Consider the following 21,253-nt stretch of genomic DNA (forward strand, 5'->3'; position numbering starts at 1 on the left):
GAGCCATTACAAAATAAATCGTAATTAACGCAGGTGTTGGAATAAGTCTCCCTTCTCTTGGATTGACCACAAAATTCAGTCAAAATTAATCTAAATAAATATATTAGATAGCCTAAGTTATGTAAATCTGAATATATCATTTATTTAAAATACAATTTTAAAGACACTAAAATACGCTAAAATGCGTTTAATCCTGTAAGCGCGCTTGTTGCTCTTAAGCAACGTTGACTTCAAACTGCAAAATTTCCATATGAGTCGAATTTTACCACAATAGGACGGTGTGGTATGCAAGCAACAACCGTTCGTCTATGATTCCAGTATTTGCGCCGCCTGTATTAAGAGTGTTGTAGCTCCAACGTTGATAGTTAAATATAAACAAATCGGTAAGTAAAAACACGTATTTTGCTGTAATATTTTCAGAATACATTTAGGAAAGATGTATTTATAATCTAAAAGATACAGTTACTTTCTATTTTGAGGAGTTTTAGAAAAAACTTCACCTAAAAAGTTTATTGCTTAGAATCAACGTTGACGCTTTTATGGAAAAAAGACAAGCTACAGAGTTCCTGTTAGGGCAGCTGTATCAGATACAGAAAGTGAAACCGATGATGAGGATGTAGAAAGTAAGCATTTTGATAAGTGTTTAGCTGTAGATTCGGGAGAAAAATATTATGAAATGAAAATAGGTAGAACTAAATTTATGGAGTTGGTAATAGAAGAATCTGATATTGAGCAGGAAGAAATAGGTTTGGAAGAGTGATAACCCAAGAAAACAAAAAAGGAAAGAAACCAGTAGTAACATATACGTGGTAAGAAGAAGACATACCTACAAATTATGTCCCAGATTTACCTCCATCTTAAATAACTGAAATTTTATCACCCCTGGAATATTTCACACAGTTTTTTTCTTTGGACATAATGGCTGATACTGTGCACCAAACTAATATTTATTCGACTAAAAAAACAGGTTCCCCTCTACAACTAACTAATGCAGAACTTACAGAATATATTTCCATAACTCTTACTATCAGCATTATACAGTTGCCTGCTATAAGTGATTATTGGGCCAGAAATACTCGAATTGACAAAATAATACCTTTACGACATTTTACTAAAATTAGAAGGTACTTACATTTTGCTGATGATTCTCAACTATCCCCAAATACTAAAGACCGATTTTTCAAAATAAGGCCCCTAATAGAAAAAATTAGAAAATATTGTCAATAAGTTTCACATTGGCAATCAATATTCTGTGGATGAGACTATGATTCCTTACAAAGGTACCATTGCAGGGAATCTTGGACAATATATAAAAAATAAATCACACAAATGGAGTTTCAAATTATTTGTAAAAGCAACTGTTTCTTGCATCATCACAGACTTGCAACTTATCAGGTTGAGTTTATGTTGACCAGTTAGCAGTTACTTCTAACGAATTGACAGTTAAAGAACAGGAGATATTTGTTGGTCCCGGTATTGTTGTTGCACTGTGTAAAACCATTCTAAATCCAGAACAGACGGTAGTATTTTTTGGCAATTAATATTGTTCTGAAGCTATTTTCCTGTTGGAAATAAGCCACAACATAAGTTTAAAATAACTTTATTTCGACGTTTCAATTTACATTTCGGAAATCGTTCTCAAAATACAAAACATTAATAAATTAAACAAATTTTGTTTTTTGTTACTTGGTGAAAAATTCTTCTAATAACTTAATTTTATCTGACTCATTTATATTGACAATTTAGACACATATACATTTTAAAGTAAAAGACTTTAAAATGATATTGCCAATATTGCTGAGTTGCGTACCTGGGACGACTTTATTGTAAGATAGTTCATTCGATTACATAAAATCAATTTTAAAAAAAATTGTAAAAAACTTAGAACTGGTTCAGTCTCTTAACGTTTTTTGCCTTGTTTAAACAGCAAGTACTATAAATACTATACTTATAAATTTATAATTGTTGTGTTCTTTTATCAAACATTTGCCACGAAGAGAGTCAAATCTAAAGCAAGGTTCTTAAATATAGCTATTTATAATTTGCAAAGTACATATATAAATGTATAATTTTTGAATGTTAGAAAGTAGCAAAGGCAAAAATGATGTAAAGTTTGGTGTAATAACAGATTTTATTGGTCTCATTTTTAAAAATATTTGTTTATCTTGTAGTTGATTTTTAAAAATGGGCTTAGCTGTACTTCTCGTTTTTGTATTGACATATTTTATATTTTTTATACACAATTAATACTGTTTTATTTATTATTTAATATATTTATTACAAATATTATAACCTAAAGATGATACATCAAAAAAAAGAAACAGATATTTCTTTTAACAACAAAATTGTAGTTAAACAAAACTTAACACTATTATAACTATAATTGTTAAAATTTTTGTCCATACAAGTCTAACCAGACACTAAGTAATCTCTGCAATACACAAAAAACACTTTTTGCAACACTTTCTAAAATTTTCCAGATTGTGAATTTGAGAAGAATAAATTAAAATTTTAATAAAGGGTCACAGAAAAATATGACATATGTATAAATCATAATTAAACATTTAGTTGTAGATGCGATTTTAGCGATTGTGGAGTGTTAAACCATTATTAGTAACACCCATTTTAAAATTTCTCATTAAATTTATTTATGAATTAATTAAGTATTTCATTGTAAAAAATGAGAACTTTTTATTATGAAGAAAAAAGAGCTATGGAATACAATCCAAGTAATAGAAGGAAACGAGGAAGACCAGCCAAGTCTTGGATACAAGGTGTTATGGAAACCATGAAAGACAGAGCCATTGATGAAGACACCTGGAGAGATAGAAAAAGATGGCGATCGAAATGCGGGAAGCGGCAGAAGCTGTAGGATCCCCGCTTATATATATATATATATATATATATATATATATATATATATATATATATATATATATATATATATATATATATATATATATATATATATATATATATATATATATATATATATATATATATATATATATATATATATATATATATATATATTTCATTGTGATACTGTATAGCCGTAAGTGTGTCTTAAAAAATGGAAATATTTATGATAATGATTATGTTCATAATATTGATTACATACAGCTGTACACTATTATCACTGTAGACATTAATACTCATTCACACTGCTTTGTGACTAGCTGTTTATTTTTACATCTGTATAAAAGTAGTATGCGGTAATACTTGCTGTGTTGAATACAATTTTTTCTTAGTTTTCCCAAAAATATTTATTAAAATAGATACCTAACCAAACTGTACATTGAAAATATCAAACCATAATTCTAGACTACTACCCGGCTGTATATTTACTATATATATATGTGATTCCGCAACCTCAATCTCAATTCCAATTTTTTCTGGATGGATCTATATAATATGAGTATTCATTTACAGTACTAGGTACTGAAACGGTAAGCCTACTATTGCCTAAACCTCTAAAGACAGTGTTATTTGACATAAACAATAACATTTGTTTTTGGTTAGATGTACTGTAACTGTACTATAAAAGTCAAAATGGATCTTCTGCTGAGAATTGGAGTAATACTAGATTAGATTAGAATAGATTAGCTAGAAAATCAGATACTTATCTTGTTACGATATACCACGGTTTTGACGATTTTGTACAAATTGTAGGGGATGTTAGTCTATAGGACTAAAAGTTACAATTGATGAACTGATTTTTCAGTTTTTCTCTAATTCTCCGGACAGAACAACAGCGCTAAAGCAAGTGGTGACAAAATGAATAGAAAAACCATCAAACACTCGATTTAATTTTCAGTCTAGAGCGATACAAACTGTATTTAAAAATGGAGACAGCATCCTGGAATGTTTTGAAAATATTGAGTCCGGAAATCCCTAAATATATAACATGGAGACCAGAGTTCAAGCCGCCAGTTTCGTCAAATGGTTTAATGCTCAATGATCATACATTACTTAGTAGAACAGATAGAAAATAATGCAGTAGGTTAACTCTAGTAGCCCCAGAATTATGGGTCGAATATTATGAACAAATGCTGACAGAAGATCGAACAGAATTCCAAGATATTGGCTACCAAAAATATGATATTTCCTACCGCGAAGAAACTGAAATAACACCAGAAGAAATTAAAAAACACGCCAACGCTATGAAAAATGGAAAGGCTCCAGGACCGGGGGGAGTACCCATTGAACTGATTAAATATGGCCCTGACAAACTATTTCAGCTATTGGCTTATACTTTTAATTTATTCTTGAGAGGAGAAGAGCTACCCCCAGAATGGAAAACTGCATATATCAGCAATCTATACAAAAATAAAGGCGACAGAAATGATTGTAAGAACTACCGAGGGCTTAGTGTAACTAACTCAATCTGTAGAGTCTACGGGAAGATAATTAAAAGTCGAATTGAAGATTGCTGGGAAGACGCTGAAGATCAGAGTGGCTTTCGTGCTGGTCGTTCTTGTATAGACAATGTGTTCTGCCTAAAACAAACAATAGAAAAGCGTTTGGAACATAATATGGAGACACACATAGTATTTATTGATCTTCAAAAAGCGTATGACAGTGTCCCATTAGCCAAGCTATGGCAGGTGCTAGAAGACAAGAATATTCCACCGATTTACATTAATGCTGTAAGGGAGTTGTACGATGATATGACGAGTGTAATAAAGATTGGACAAAAAGTAACAAAAAAGATAAAAGTGACCAAAGGACTTCGCCAAGGCTGCTGCATTGCACCTACACTCTTTAAGATTTATTTGGAGGGGGTTTTGGATATTTGGAAAAGAAAATGTGAACCTATGGGTGTTAAAATTGGAGACCATACACTGTACAGCTTGCATTTTGCTGATGACAAAGTAATACTTGCAGAAGATCAAGATGATATCCACTACATGTTACGAAAAATAGATGAAGAATATACTAAGTGGGGCTTATCAATTAATCCATCAAAAACAGAGTACGTAGTAGTGGCAGGTGAAGGAAAGCACTTAGAACTAGGAAGCAAACAAATTCAAAATACTGATAGCTATAAATATCTCGGTGTAAACGTTACAAACAATGGTCGGAATACAAAAGAAATAGCTACTAGAATTGGTCAAGGAAATTCAGCAATACGTCAACTGAATAGTATACTTTGGAATAACCACATCACCCGAAACACAAAAATTAGGATATACAAGAGTATCATAGAAAGCATTGCTATATATGGTTCAGAGCTTTGGGTAATAAATAAAAATGACGCATCCAAAATAAAAGCAATGGAAATGAATTATTGGAGAAGATGTTGCCAACTCACTAGAAGAGATAGAGTAAGGAATACTGAAATCAGAGAGCGTATGGGCATAGACATTGACGTCCTGGAAACTATAGAATGCAAAAGGCTGAAATGGTATGGCCATGTAGAAAGGATGAATGATCAACGATGGCCAAAGAGAATATTACAGTGGATCCCCACCAACCGCAGGAAAAAGGGAAGACCAAGAAGATCGTGGAGACAAGAAGTAAAAGGTGCAATGGAAGATAGGGGTCTACAAGTAGATGACTGGAACGATCGCAAGCGTTGGAAACTAGGTTGCGAGAAACAGCGGCAGCTGTAATAAACTCGTTATATATATATATATATATATATATATATATAATATATATATATATATATATATATATATATATATATATATATATATATATATATATATTGATTTAGAGTATCAGCAATCGGTCAGGAAATAAAACTCTATTTGTTCAGTCTCTCAATATTTCGTCACGATTTTGTGACTTCTTCAGGAGAAAACTGTAAATTTATTAGAATAATTAATGATTATATGTAAACAAAATGAATATTTTAATACTTACAACTATAAGAATGAAAATTTAAATTTTAAATTCTTATAGTTGTAAGTATTAAAATATTCATTTTGTTTACATATAATCATTAATTATTCTAATAAATTTACAGTTTTCTCCTGAAGAAGTCACAAAATCGTGACGAAATATTGAGAGACTGAACAAATAGAGTTTTATTTCCTGACCGATTGCTGATACTCTAAATCAATATTTAAAACAGTACGGTCGAAAAAATAATTTGAAATATATATATATATATATATATATATATATATATATATATATATATATATATATATATATATATATATATATGATCATACATTCCAGTACTGGTTAGATTTCTCTTACACAAAATAATGCCAAATATTAACACATTAGTAAACAACTACAGAAAATTGAAACGGACTCTGTGAAATTGCAATATGCCATAACAGCTTTTAAAAAACAGTCGTTAACATCAGAAACAGCCTACCTACCCTCTGTAACGAAAAATATGTAAGAATAGAGGGGACCGAAGAGACTGGTATGATATGATGACACTTAATTTATCGGCGAGAAAAATTTAAATGTGACAATATTATATTTCAAATCAAGGATCGCCTTGATTTTAAAAATCATGTATCTGGTGCAAAATTGTTTCAAAGAGAAGATTATGAAAGGAACTACCTTTACAAGACATCGACATCTTCTACAATGGATTTCCAATGGATAAAAAATATGCTCTGAAATTGGAATTAACAATATTTTACTCGCTTCCGGAAATAATTCAAGAAAACGAAAATGTAATCAGTTGCTAAAGTACTTTAAATTTAATATTGTCACATAGTTTGGATTCAACATTTTGTGAAATAAGTAGAGTTTTGATTATTTTAATAAGGATGCTAATGACTACAGCATTCCACCACTGCTCTACACGTGTTTCGAGTTATTTAACTCCTCATCAGGAACACTTGTGGAAGTTTCAGCGGAAACTGAAAGATGTGTCTCTACTTTAACATCGATCAAGATGATTTCAAGGAATACAATGTCAGAAAAAGACTGACGGCGCTTGTCATGTTGCCCATTAAAAAAACTTTAGTTAGAGAAATTTTTGACTTCAACGAGAAGGAAGTTCATTTCCGATAAAAAAAGAAGGATTAAGTTTAATTTTAAGAAGTAGGCTTTTGGCAAGTAGCTATATATTTTTTTCTATTCTGGAATCAACGCCCCATGAACAAAATTGTCACCAGCCGCCACCGTATACGAGGTATAGTTAGGCGGAACCATCAAATATCATAATATAAATACACATAAACAATTTTTTTACGCAGCATCCACCGTTTGTTCTATCATACTATAATGTATGACATAAAAATTGTATTTCCAAAAAACTCTTTGTTTTAATAACTGTGGAAAATTTTGTTATATAAAGTATATCTAAAACTATCTTTTCTCTAATTTTTTTTTATTTCATACTTTATTTTCATTCCGGAAATCTTTTATAGACTATGAGAATATCATAGTGATCAAGTGATTATTAAGAAGGATAGATTAAAAATATGTTTTCACTTGGTATGGTGACACTTAGTGCTGCGACATGTATTACATGATTGCCTATATTGCCGTAGATGGTGTTTGATATGCACCTCGCATGCATCATCGCATAATGAATCTAAAAACCAAGAAGATCTCGAAATATGAATGTAAAAAAATGCAAATACGCGTTCTGCACTGATTTTTAAAATTTCGTATGCGATGCATGTTACAGCCTACGTGTGTAAAATTAGTCTCATACTTTGTAATGATAAAACAAAATAAAAACTTTTTATTTCTTTTCAAAAATTATTGTCCTAATCTAATCTAGGCGAGGAAACGAAGCACTAAACCTACCAATTTTCCGCAGCAAGATGAATCGCTGTGAAAATTTTTTGCATTCGATTCGGGAAAGTATTAGGAAAGTTTATAAACAAAATTCATGGCGGTAAAATAAAAATTGCATTTTGTACATAAGAAAAATGCATTTCAAAAGTGTCAGCAACTAAGAAAATATCGACAGGAATGAGTTTAATTTTGATACTCGGGGGTTTTGGAGGCCGCTGAACAAGAATATGATAACTACCTGGTACCCAAGGTGAACCTTGTCTTCTGGAGTATGTAAATTTCATTCTAAATCAGTCGACAGTCATGGTTCGTGGGTTTTCGAGGTCGCTGAATACAAATATGATAACGACGATGGTCCTCGAGCTACCTAGTGCCCAGGATGGACTTCGTCATTAGAGTTTTATGATATTTTCATTCGAAATCAGTCGGAAGTCATTACTTGGGGATTTTCGAGGTTGCTGAATATGAATATTCTGACAGCGAAGATCCTCGAGCTACCCGGAGTCCAGTGTGGTCCCCGTCTACTGGATTTTTATGTTATTTTTATTCGAAATTAGTCAAAAGTCTCGTTACTCGTGGGTTTTTGGGGTTGATGAATACAAATATTACGACAGCGATGATCTCCAAGATCTGGGGCATTGCGTGGACCTCGTCTCCTGAAGTTTTTTGTTAATCTGTTATTTACGTTTTTTATGAAAGTGTGGTATTAAATAATAGTTAAAATATGATTTCTTGAATATCAATACAAACAATTTTTTTACTAGGTAAAAACAGATAAATGTATCATTCAATTTTTTATATAAAAACAGTGATTTTCATAATAAAATGAAATGGATCGAGGAGAAAAAAAACGCACTATAACTATGTAACTTGAAGTAATATCTGTGTACTAGTAGGTGTGGCACAATAAGTATAAGAGCACATATGAAATTCAAAGGCGGGAGCTGCTGTAGGGGAGATTATGATATGTATCACCTGGCACTTCAACAATGCTCCAACTGCTTAAAAGCGGCAAATTTTAAAAATAATGTTTTGTTCAGCGAAATATTCGTGTTTAGCGACCTGGTAAACCCCCGAGTAATGACTGTCGATGAATCCAGAATGAAATTAATATGAAAATCCAGGAGAGGAGGTCACCATCGGTACCAGATACCTTGGGGAGTATCGCTGTCGTAATATTCGTGTTCAACAACCCAAAAAAACCCGAGTACAGAAGAAGAGGAAGACTTGATCATATGGGAGACTTGATCAATCTTTAAAATTTCAGTAAACAATCATCCTAAAATTATAAAACCGGCAACATAGCGCACCTGTTAGTATGGCATTAGATCCCATGTAATTAATGAAGTTTTTGTTAGAATACACAACGAAGAGCATGTGTTCATTCCAATTGTTTTATCCCTACCGAAAAGTGTTTTCAGAATTATTTTAAGTTCATTTTCTTCACTATTCGTTTAGGTGAGTTTTTAGTATAATTTTTATTTAGCACCATAATCATTTAGTTTTCGTTTTGCACAGTTTGCAATAAGTTCTAGTTTGTTGTCATATTTTTATAGACTAAAATATTAAAATGGCTTCTTGGAGGAGACTTGATTCCCTCTTATCTGCGAGATCTGATCCTGGGATCAAGTCTCCCGGAAATTCCGTATAGATGAATGTTTTTTATTTTATAGATATGCCACGTCAATACAAAAAGGGAGAAGGGCCAAGAAAAGAACACCAGTCGACACCCAGAGGTTAAAGGAAGCTGTTTTAGGCGTTATTTATTATTTTATTAAATGCAAGTAGAGACAGATGCTGAATGTGAATCAGAAGCAGAAGGTGACGAGTTTGAATTGAGTGTGCAAGATTGGATAATTCTCTCAAGCTTTTTCTCCCAAAGAAACTTAGTCCATCGTTACGTAGAACAGATAACGGAAAAAAAAATCAAATTTGCCCAAAAAAGGGATGAAAAAACCTTTTAGTGACCAGAAAAAGAAGACATGGGTGAAGTCGCACGTGACCAAATTAAAAAATACCAAGCCCGACTTTTAGGAGCTACAGTAAGCGCATAGAATGTTTTGTCTTTCCTAAATTAGGATGTTCAATAATCAATATTTTTTTTCACTTTTAACTTTTTGAGTATAATTTTCTGCCATAAAGTGTTTATATTTTTAATAATATTATTTGTTATAAGCCATGACTGAGTAAAGTTAGTTTTCAGCATCCAATTTTTGGTTTTATTTTAATATCGTAAATCTGAGAACGTATATTCAAGTCACCCATACACAAGGATGAAGTCTCGCGAAGTACGGGGAGACATGATCAGTTTCTCCCTATTACTTGATTCTACAAAAATTCGTTATTTATTAGCAGTATACTTTTCGGTTATTATCAACGTTCTAGATCGGTTGTAAAAAAATCGTATCTGAAAAAATGTGGCGGTGGGATCAAGTCTTCCTCTTCTCTTCTAATGACTTTTGACTGATTTTGAATGAAAATAACATAAAACTCCAGGAACGAGATCCAATCTCCACCAGGTAGCTCGAGAACCATCGCCGCCATGATATTCGTATACAGAGACCTCGAAAATACACGAGTAATGACTTTTGACTGATTTCGAATGAAAATAATACAAAACCCCGGAACATAAAACACCAGAAAGCGGGGTCCAGCCTTGGCACCTGTTAGCTCAAGGACCATCGTCGTTATCATATTCGTCTTCAGTGACCACAAAAACCTCCCGACTAGTGACTGTCGACAGATTAAGAATAAAATTAACAGACTCCAGGAGACGAGGTCCACCCTCCACCAGGTAGCGTGAGAACCATTGCCGTCATAATATTCGTATTTAGTGACCTCGAAAACGCTCCGAGTAATGACTTTCGACTGATTTCGAATGAAAATAACACAAAACCCCGGAAGACGATGTCCACTCTGGGACGTTAGCTCGAGGACTATCGTCGTTATCATATTCGTGTTCAGTGACCTCGAAAACCACGAGGGTAACAAAAATGAACTCACTCCTGTCCATATTTTCTGAGTTGCAAATTTTTCATTTTCTATGTACTTTGGAACCACCGTGGTTGTTCACAAACTTTCCTGACACTTCCCAAATTGAACGCAAAAAATGCACAGACAATCTTGCTGTGGAAAATTGGTAGGTTTAATGCTTTTAAGTGCTTCATTTAATCGCCTATTCACAATATTCACCATATCAATATCGATATGAAACCGATCGTTATGTATTGTTCATATCTATATTATACAATCTTATTTAATTTAATTCAAAATTCATCCTTACACTCTTAATACTAAAATGTTTTGTTTAAGCACTAAAAGGTTTACCCTCATCTTCATGCTCCTCAAATAATACTGCAAACAATTTTGATAATCTCTCTCAGACAATTCAAACCGACTCAAACATTTGTCATCATCTCCTTGTCATTCACATTCCTCGACGGCCTAATCGTGAGAAGAATTATGCCAGGCTTTCGCCATATTTCAATTTATATTCCATATTGTCAAAGGGGTAGTTACGTATCTACCTACGACGTTATTTTGCAATGTCGCGTACAACGTCGCAGAGCACCGACCGTTGTAGACCGGAGAAAACATTTTTCGCATACTAAACAGCACAATAAAAAAAATTGAGAGAGGAAGGTAGGTGTGTGACGAGGCAAGGGCGTCAAAATTTTATTGTAAAGAAGGGAGGCGGTTTTACTAGCGGAAAATATATAAATCTTTATGTGGACCCATTCAAGGGGACGATGCTTTAACGATAAATATAAGGACTGTTTATTTCGTCAACGCAGAGAAAGTTAGAATATAGATCAGGATCGTTTAGGTTTAGTTACAGTTAGAATATCCGATCAAAGCCGTATTAAAATTTCCGATAAAGAAAGACATATTGATGAATTCCACCGAAATTTAATATACATTTATTGTACACTCGCTAAAATACAATGTTTTCTAAATCTGCGCAAAATTTATTAACAAATTCACGACACGTAAATGACATGTAAATTTACATGGTATAACAGTTCTCCCTAGTGACGGACGGATAGACACCAAGGACGTGCTCGATATTATGTATTTGTTCGTATGGATCACTACAAAATAAATCAAATCGTTTGTCCTATACAATTCATCGTTTAAAACCATCTCACGCCACCAAAATATTTATAATTCCCCTGAGATTACGATTGATAAAGACCTGCAGCTATGATGTTATTTTTATATATACTTTCCAGGTCTCACAAGCGTGCTATAGAACAGAGTTAATATTAATGTTAAAGATGTAAAGCTTTGTATTTCGGACATGTACATGTTCTTCCAGACAGGGTAGAAATGAACAAATGCAACATTTACCTTTCTAATACGACTTTTTTTCTCCAGCATCCAAGGGCTCGTCTATATTTTCTGCATTCAATTTCATGACCCTGATAGGAGTATTAATCCTAAGACCTGAAGCTTCGGCATATGCACTTTCCAACTGGTTAAATCCCATTAAATTCCCTTCGTCTGGTTTTTTGTGACCTTCTTCGTAACAACTTCAACCAATAAAAACAACGAAGAGGGTCAAATAATGCAGCCTTGTCAGACTCCAGCATTAAGAGCGTAGGCGCAAAATTTCGGGCCAATGCTTTTTAAATGCATTCATTTTTTTCGAATCCTAAAAAAACTAATAAGTATTTTTGAAAAATTTAAAAGCAGAATACAAGAATACATTATTACTGAGGGCCGAAAGTCCCTGAAAACTTCTATAATGTTTATTTTAATAAGTTACAGTGGTGAAAAAAAAAAGAGAAAATTTAGTGTGATTTTTAATATTAAATATCTCATTCAAAAAAACTTTTTGTTTATTCTAAGGGACTTTCGGACCTCGCTAATAATGTAATCTTTTATTCTGCATTTAAATTTTTCAAAAATATTTGTTAGTTTTCTCAGGATTCGAAAAAAATGATTGCATTTAAAAAGCATGGACCCGAAATTTTGCGCCTACGCTCTTAATGGTGATAGATTCGACATTGAAATTTTTCTTAAAAACCTTTTCAGCTAACTTGGCCGTTTCTAGCATCCTTTACGAAGTTTTTTTATCATTCCTGGATTTCATACAAATTTCTTTTTCTCATCGTCTCTGATACATTCTTTCCATCTTTTTGCTGAACAGTCTCTCCATCTTCTTTATATGGCCGATTATAAACTTGGTTTGGTAATCTTTAGTATACCATTCATGCCACATGTCGCCATACCAGAACAGTCGTTTCGCTTCTATCCCGTCTGCTAACGTCGTTTCTATGGCCATTCTATTCCGAATTCCTGACACGGTCTAATAATGTAACTTAACATCTTTTATAAAACCCTGTTTCAACAGTATTTCATAGTAAACTTATAACTAACTAGTAAACCTGTAACTTTAATTTCATAGTAGGGAATATTCTGTTTTGTATATCTACATTATCATTTCCATCTTTATTTAACTGAAAGCGTAAGTATTGGCAACATTGTGTTCTTCTAATGTCTCCTGCATCGGTTTTTATATTCTTTGCATTATGTTTTCCTCTTTTGGGATACTCAGTTTTCTTAGCATTAATCTACAGACCCATCTTCAGTAATGATAATCTGGTCGTTCGCAAATATAAGAGATTTGCCTGATCCTAATTTGAACTACCATATGATTGAATGTAATTGTCCATTGTTTTAGCGCATTTTGACTTATATTTTAAAAATATTTGGCTTGGTCTTTTGGCTTTGTTAATAGAAAACATTTCTCAGCAGCCGTTCCGTGTTCTTACATAGCTAAAGTTACCTTTATATCTTTATATAATTCTTTAGCAGCATTTATATAAGTTAGCCACATATATGCTGTTTCATGACAAGTCACAACTTATTCAGCGGTACGCAATCATAAGCTTTTATCCTGATTAAACCAGCTTTATATTTTTTAACTAGTTCGTCGTGACTATATTTAGCATTCCACCTATCAAGAAATATTATAGCCATGAACCGTTATTCGAAAGATCTCTCAAACAAGAAGAACTTTTGTTGCGAATAGTTCAGTAAATCAATCAGAAAATTGTTGAAATTTTTTAATAAAAAAGGGTTATCATTGTGCTAGAATGACGCTAAAAAGACAATAGATTGAAAAAGTTTAAAGTCCTAAAAACTACTAGTATGATTGTTTACTTGTAGACAGGCAGTAAACAGCAAAGTCAGACAGGGTGGCTCGTTAAGCCGACTTTTCTTGAATATAATAATGGACGAAATAATACAAGCAGTACGTAAAGGTCATGGCTACAGAATGGGAAACAAACAAATCCAAATATTATGTTATGCAGACGACGCCGCATTAATAGCCGAGACAGAAGACGAGCTCCAAAGATTAACACATATCTTCAATACAACAGCCAAGAAATACAATATGATAATATCAGCAGAAAAAACCAAATGTATGATAACATCTAAATACCCACTACGATGTAAAATCGAAATTAATGAGAAAATAATAAAGCAGGAATCAAGGTTTAGATATCTGGGAATAGATATAACTAACGGAGATGTTGAAGAAGAAGTACGAAACCAAAGCTTAAAAGCAAGTAAAGCGGCGGGATCTCTTAATGGAAGAACAAACACCTAAGACAAGACACAAAAACAATAATCTATAAAGCAGCAATTAGACCTATATTAACATACGCGGCGGAGACAAGACCTGACTCATCTAAAACGAGACGACTACTAGAAACAACACATTAGTAGAATGATGGCAGAGGATAGGATAGTACGAATAGCACGAGATAAGTCACCAAATGGACGAAGAAGTATTGGCAGACCAAAAACAAGATGGTGCGATAATGTAAACAATTTAGGAGGCTAATATTGAAGAGGAAACAGGCTTTAAAGCCTACATACAAGAAGGAAGAAGAAGATGATTGTTTACAAGACACTGAAGATTTAACAGGCTGTTTATGATATATTTATTAGTTTTATATGCCTTTTAGGCTTGAATAGTAATCGGCAGTCAGTTCCAAGGCTCAGTGACCAGGCGAGCTCACTGTCATGTTTCATACTTTATGTGTCTGTGTTTAGATTAATAACCTTGGTTTAGACCAATTGGCCAGCTCAAAATTTTATTAAAATTATCATTTCCATAGACACAATCTCCTAGCTTTAGCTGAGATGCATTATATTTTAATAAATACTAATAATAACTAATACTAAATACTAAAACTAAATCCTAATACTAACTATATATAAATATATTTTTTTCCACAGCGCTAAGACCTAAACCTGATTCAACACCTCGGAGGTTTAAGCACTCTTTGTGTTTTGTTTTTCATATATGTATTTTTTTTGTATCTATTTTTTTTATTTATTTTTTGTATTGTATATAATTATTTTATTCTTTTTCTTTTTTAATATATTTTTTTTTATTTATTTTTATTTTTTTTATTTTATTTTTAAATATCAATTTTCATATTTTGTAGATGTATAGTTCAAGTCAGCCAATGTATGAGTAATGTGTGGATAAAAACCAGAGAGAATAGTTTAACAGATCGTCTGCATCATGTATTTTTTTGTATCTATTTTTTTTATTTATTTTTATTGTATATAATTATTTTATTCTTTTTCTTTTTTAATATATTTTTTTTTAGTTTTTTATTTTGTTTTTAAATATCAATTTCATATTTTGTGGATGGATACTTCTAGTCAGCCAATGTATGAGTAATGTATGGATAAAAACCAGAGAGAATGGTTTAACAGATCCTCTGCATCCCTTTTCCGAACTGCCGTCAACAAAATTAGTATAGCCAATTTGATAGCCAACAAACGATAATCAAGAGCAAGGCACAAGAAGAAGAAGAATGTATGAGTAAAACGATTTGAAAGTCGCTTACATTTCTATTTTACTATACTAATTAATCTCCACAAGGAATCTAAGTTGATGTAGTTGGCTGTATACCATATATAACAAAAATTTTTATTAAAAATCCTTTATAAAAGGTATATAATTTAAAAAACCCAATCGGGCTATATCACAAAACGTTTTCAGTCACGCACGATATGATTGACCGTTTCAGGTTCTGTGTTACAGAATCTGCAACTCGTCTCCATGAAACAATCCCATTATATATCGTATGTCTACGCTAGTATACTGTTTCAGTGAGAGTAATATCGTGTTCGGATTCAGGCTTTTTCCAATCGCTGACGTTGCCTTTTGGCATTCCTACGACCGGTGGATATTTTATATGTTTTATGGTGTTTTTGTGGTGTTTTGTTTTTCCTTTTCTGGCCAATTCATAAGCTCCTTTCATTGCCGTGTATTTCTCGACGATCTGAGACCCATAACAGTGTGACACTTATATCCCGATAGTCTTCGAGTTCTTCTTACTTATCCACCTTAGGGCTTCTAAGAGCCACCATAGCCGCTTAACTACTGTGCATATATTGCTAGCGCTATTATTTATTTCTCTTGGACAATACAAGGTTCTCATCACCATTTAGCATAAATGCCCTCGTATATAGTGCAAACTCATCACCGCAATAAAAGCAGGGATTTTAAAATACATCCAGAGAGACCTAAAAACTGATTACTGGTCTACCTGCACCCCGTGACAGGTAGATGGTTGCAAACCGTTAAGGTTTGATAATTTAAAACAATAATCCAAGTCCGAATACAGATAAAATAACGAAGTTAGGGACTATTTCAGATATAACCGGAAATATCTGATCCTCACAAATATTTTCATTAAAAAGTTCACTTATGCACCTGAATTTTCAGATTTCAAATCCGTTTAGATTGGCAGATACGTCTAATAGGCCACTCACCGGGAGACACCCGATATAAATATATCAATTAAATTTTAAAGCCATTCGCTTAAAATAAATTCTAAATTTAATAGGTTACCAAGTAAACAAGAAATGTAACAGGTAACAGTCAATTTTACCCATTAGAAACCAGCGCCTTGGACAAAAATGCTGGTGATGAGTTTACCTATCTGCGGTGATTAATTTACCGATGTCCAAAGGATGTCAGTGATCAGTTTGCTATATCTCGGAGGGTCTAATAATTTTATGGTGGGCAATAAAGTGATGAGTTCGTATACGTCCGTATATTCATACAGCCTGGGTTGTTGTTCACTTGGAAATGAATTTTAGGCCTTTATCTGAAAACCATATGCTTAGCAATCATCATCCATTCGGTATCTTTAATTTCATATTTGATGTTGCTATGTCTTGATCTAAGCATTGTTTACAATGTGCAAGAAAACATAGGTTAATTAAATAATTCATCATCGGAAAATGTTTTCCTTTAATATGAAGAAAATTAAGGTTACAAGATTGGCGAGGAAATGAAAAAAAGGAGGGAAAGAAAAAATATTGGAGAAAATCCAGAGCTAGTGTTCATAAAAAGTGTAAGATTTTATTTTCTTTGTCATTTTAAGTTATGTAACAATCTGGTAGCATTATTCTTCTTCTTTATAATATTTTTGTCCATAACAATTTTAATCTGATATACACTTAATATTTGTTACTGTGATAATTATTTTTTCTTCTGTATCTTTGAATATTTCTTAAGGCCAATCAACACATCACTATGTTCTTGAATAAAAAGCAATCAAATGGTTTTAACTAATCAGGACACATTCAAGCTTCTACTTGATTATACCAATTAGTTCAGATGATCAAATAAACTTTTAACTAGATTTTGCGTTTTATTTTTACTAGTCTATAAATTAAAATTCGTGCTTTTTAAACACACAAAAGTACAGCATCGATTAGTTGATTAACCTTTCAGCCGAGAGCAGTGTATAAAACATCAGTGAACGAACTGCAGATTTCCGAATTCAATTATTTCATTACGAGAGATCTGATTCATTACCTGATTAAACTTTCCTCATAGATTGGAAACAATAGGATCAATTTTGTTTCGAAAAGAGTACTGTTTAAATCCCAACTGATACGAGAACATGCGAGAAATTTACTAACGAAATTATTAAGTTCTCCTATAACCTTCATTTTCAAAATTCTAGGATAATATAAGTGGAGTTAACAAATATTTATACAAAGTAAAAGCTCCATACTAAAGCCTAGAATAGACCTTAGTCGGGACCTTAAATTTTATAAAATAGACCTTGTTCGAATAAATCCATTCGAACAAAAAAAAACAATTTAAAAATATTTTTAATTTAATATTTAACTCCACTTTTATCAATACTTTGCCAACATAGAAAAACATGTAAATATGTAAATGACAACATTACTCAGTGTTTATAAGATATATCTAGTTCCAAAAAAGACTACCCGAAACAGCCGGCACCCATCTTCAATGAGAGCGAATTTAGTTGAACACGAAGTAACATCCCTGTTTGCAGCCCTCAAAAAATCCGTCTAGGATTTACTCCACACACATTTATACAGTGCTCTCCAAATATGTCAAAGATTTGGCGCGCTTTTGGTATAAGAGCAATCAATTATACGTTAGTAGTGCCATTTGTGTAAACCAGTTTATAAGTTTTAGAAGTTTTTCGCATAGTTCTCTTGGTAGCCTTAGGCACACATGGTTGCCACATCTCTACATTCAGGATCTTCGTGATAGTGACTTTGTTTTTTATGTCATTTGTACTTATTTTATTTATGTTATTTGTACTTTTATCCCTCTTTAATAAAACTTTCGTACCTTTGGATAGCTTCTTGAACCGTTAGTGTTTAAGAGATTTCTATATTACAAGTAAGAGCTCTCATATTTGTATCCAGCAATCTATGTTATACACTCTCTCTACTACTAAAAAAAATCTACAGATCTTAATTCAGCTAATGATTATCACGCATTTATAGAAATTATACAGTGTTGTACATTGTGATCATAATTAATTTGTTTTTGTAGTACAGATTTAACGAATCAAAATAAAAATATAAATAATACAAGCTATATTCTTTGATATGGAACAGTTCTTAGATACATTATAGAGATATCCAATTATATTCTATGATATGGAAGAGTTCTTAGAAATATTACTATATCGAGGTCTAAAACATGAACATTACTTATCTTTTCCGTGCTTAACAGTACATACAAATAATTCTTTACAGAAGATGACAAATCAGAGACTTTCAGAACATAACACAAATCAGACAGACTATAGATATGTGAGTATATATAAAGAAAGAGCTGGTAACGCAACATTAACGACTTTATTCAGTTAGAAGAATACAAGAAACAAAGATATCTACTGACGATATCATAAAGACTACGACCGATCTATCTATTAGACTTACGACATCAAATATTGAACAAAGGCCTCCCGTTCGCTCCTCCATCTTTTTCTATCTCGAGCTATGTTCATCCATCTCGAACTAGCGTGGTGTTTCAGGTCATCCACCCACCTCATCTCTGCTTTCCCTCATTTTTGTTTATACGTCCAGGGTCTACAGTCTGTAATAATCTTAGACCACCTTCCATATTTGTATCCAACAGTATACCGGCGAATTTCCACTTTAGTTTTGCCATTTGGCTGGCAAAATTTCGGTTCCAGAGTTGCAAGCGGAAGTACTGTTTCAAAGTCGCCGAAATAGTACAAGCAATATATTATTCGACAAGATGAAATCGAATATATACTTCCGGTTAAAAAATTATTACCGGAAGTTTTGCAAAAATGACTGAAAATTAGTGAAATTGTATATCTATCGACGCAAAGTTACACAAAGAGTTCAAATATGGACTTCTGGTTCCACTTCCGGCCACGTTGGGTGAAAACTTAGGACTTACAAAGTCCAATTGCTAGTTTTGACGTTTCTTATCCAAGGACCATCCCAATTTGCTTCAGTTATCACTACCAAAGAGGCAAATGACGTAAGCATTACGAGAAAAAAATTAACAGGTAAATTAAAAATAATATAAAAAATATATTATATATTTTTATTGAAATTTACAGGTTAGTGAATAATATTGCACCTTTTGACAACACAAGGACTAATCTACAAAACTGATAAACCATGATAGTCAATAAAATGCAATTTGATTCAGTTTTGTCTCATCTTCATTTCGATTATTTTCTTGTATTTTTCTAATTTGTGTCAGCAATTGCTGTTCGTTCTGAGAATAGTTTTATAAACATTTCAACACAATAAAAACGTTAATAGAGACAGACCAATGATAAGTAAAGAAGGTATAAACAGTCAAAAATTCGAAGGTTTCTTAATTTTCGAAACCAAAATTTAGATAATTGCCCAAAGCTGTGCCTTCTACAATTTTCAAAGCAAAACAGACTGACATGGAGAATCTACATTTGCATTCCACAACATATCAATTCATTCAGACAAGAACCATTCGCTAACTGATTTTTTATACTCAAAACGCGAGTAAATAAAAATACAGAAATTTATTTACTTACGTTTTGGGTATAAGTGAGTTCGCGAAAGGTTCTTGCCTAGATGAATTGATATGTTGTGGAATGCAAATTTAAATTATCTGAATTTAGGTTTAGAAAACTAAAAAATCTTCGAATTTCGACTGTTTTTTCTTAAATGGCGCCATAGAGTCCGTATGTAATTATTTTTATCATTACTTCTTTTGACGGAAAATATTTTATTTCACGTTAAGAGCTTCTACATAGTCGTTCTGAGGTGTTCTCATAGAACTAAATACGTATAAGCGAATATTGGAAGCACTATACTGAAATCAAACCTTAACTGTCTTTTCTGTAAAAAGGGTACACTTTTAACAACTCAGGCTCAACAGGTGGGAAGAACACGTTATACGAGAACTTTCAAACAGAGAGGATAATTAAGATGAATAAGAATCAGAAAGTACAGAGGCTCCCCCGCCAGATAAGGAGATATCTCTAGAGGTTCCTTCTGAGGAAGGAATAAGGGTGGCTTTATAAATTATGAAGAATGGGGGATTATCTGGCGTGGATAATATTGCTGCTGAAATGCTTAACACAGATAAGATAGCACGATCCGGATACTTCACTCGCTAATTAAACGGATCTTGTAGGAAGGAAGGTCACACGAAAATTCAAACAAACTATTAATTATTCGTCCGGTTATTACGAACTATCTCGGTGTCCAGCAAAATTCTTGCCTGGATTATACTCAACAAGGTTAAGGAGTCTGTCGACATAAGATTACGGAGGTTGCAGAGCACATCGTAGTTGTCTGGTTCTGATTAATACCCTCCGCATAATCCTATAGCTAAGAAATGAGTTCCAAGCCATACTTAACATGAGTTTTATAGATTTAGAGAAATTCAAAACACTTTGACATGTTTTGTATTATATACCTCGGGAGATAAATAACATTATAAGGGACATGTATGAAGAATTTCAATGTCGAATCTTACATTTTACGTCAAACGTTTAAAACCTTTATTCTATTACTAGCAAAATATGGGTTCCATTTTTCGATTCGCATGTTTGAAAAAAATATATAAATATGTTTTGGATGGGTTGGAGTCAATAAAATGGGCTATTAGGTAACTATTTTTATCTCGAGCCTTCAATTGTGTTTACAATCATTTTCAAGAGCTGCTAAAAAATACAAAATA

General features: G+C 32.6%; 1 protein-coding gene across 1 annotated transcript in view; it reads right to left on the reverse strand.

Annotated features, from left to right (window-relative positions):
• Positions 1-21,253, reverse strand: part of Gprk2 (G protein-coupled receptor kinase 2) — a 400,249-nt gene that overhangs the window by 118,484 nt on the left and 260,512 nt on the right. The window lies entirely within an intron of this gene.

The sequence above is a fragment of the Diabrotica undecimpunctata genome, chromosome 2, assembly GCF_040954645.1.
Source record: "Diabrotica undecimpunctata isolate CICGRU chromosome 2, icDiaUnde3, whole genome shotgun sequence".
Lineage (NCBI taxonomy): Eukaryota > Metazoa > Arthropoda > Insecta > Coleoptera > Chrysomelidae > Diabrotica > Diabrotica undecimpunctata.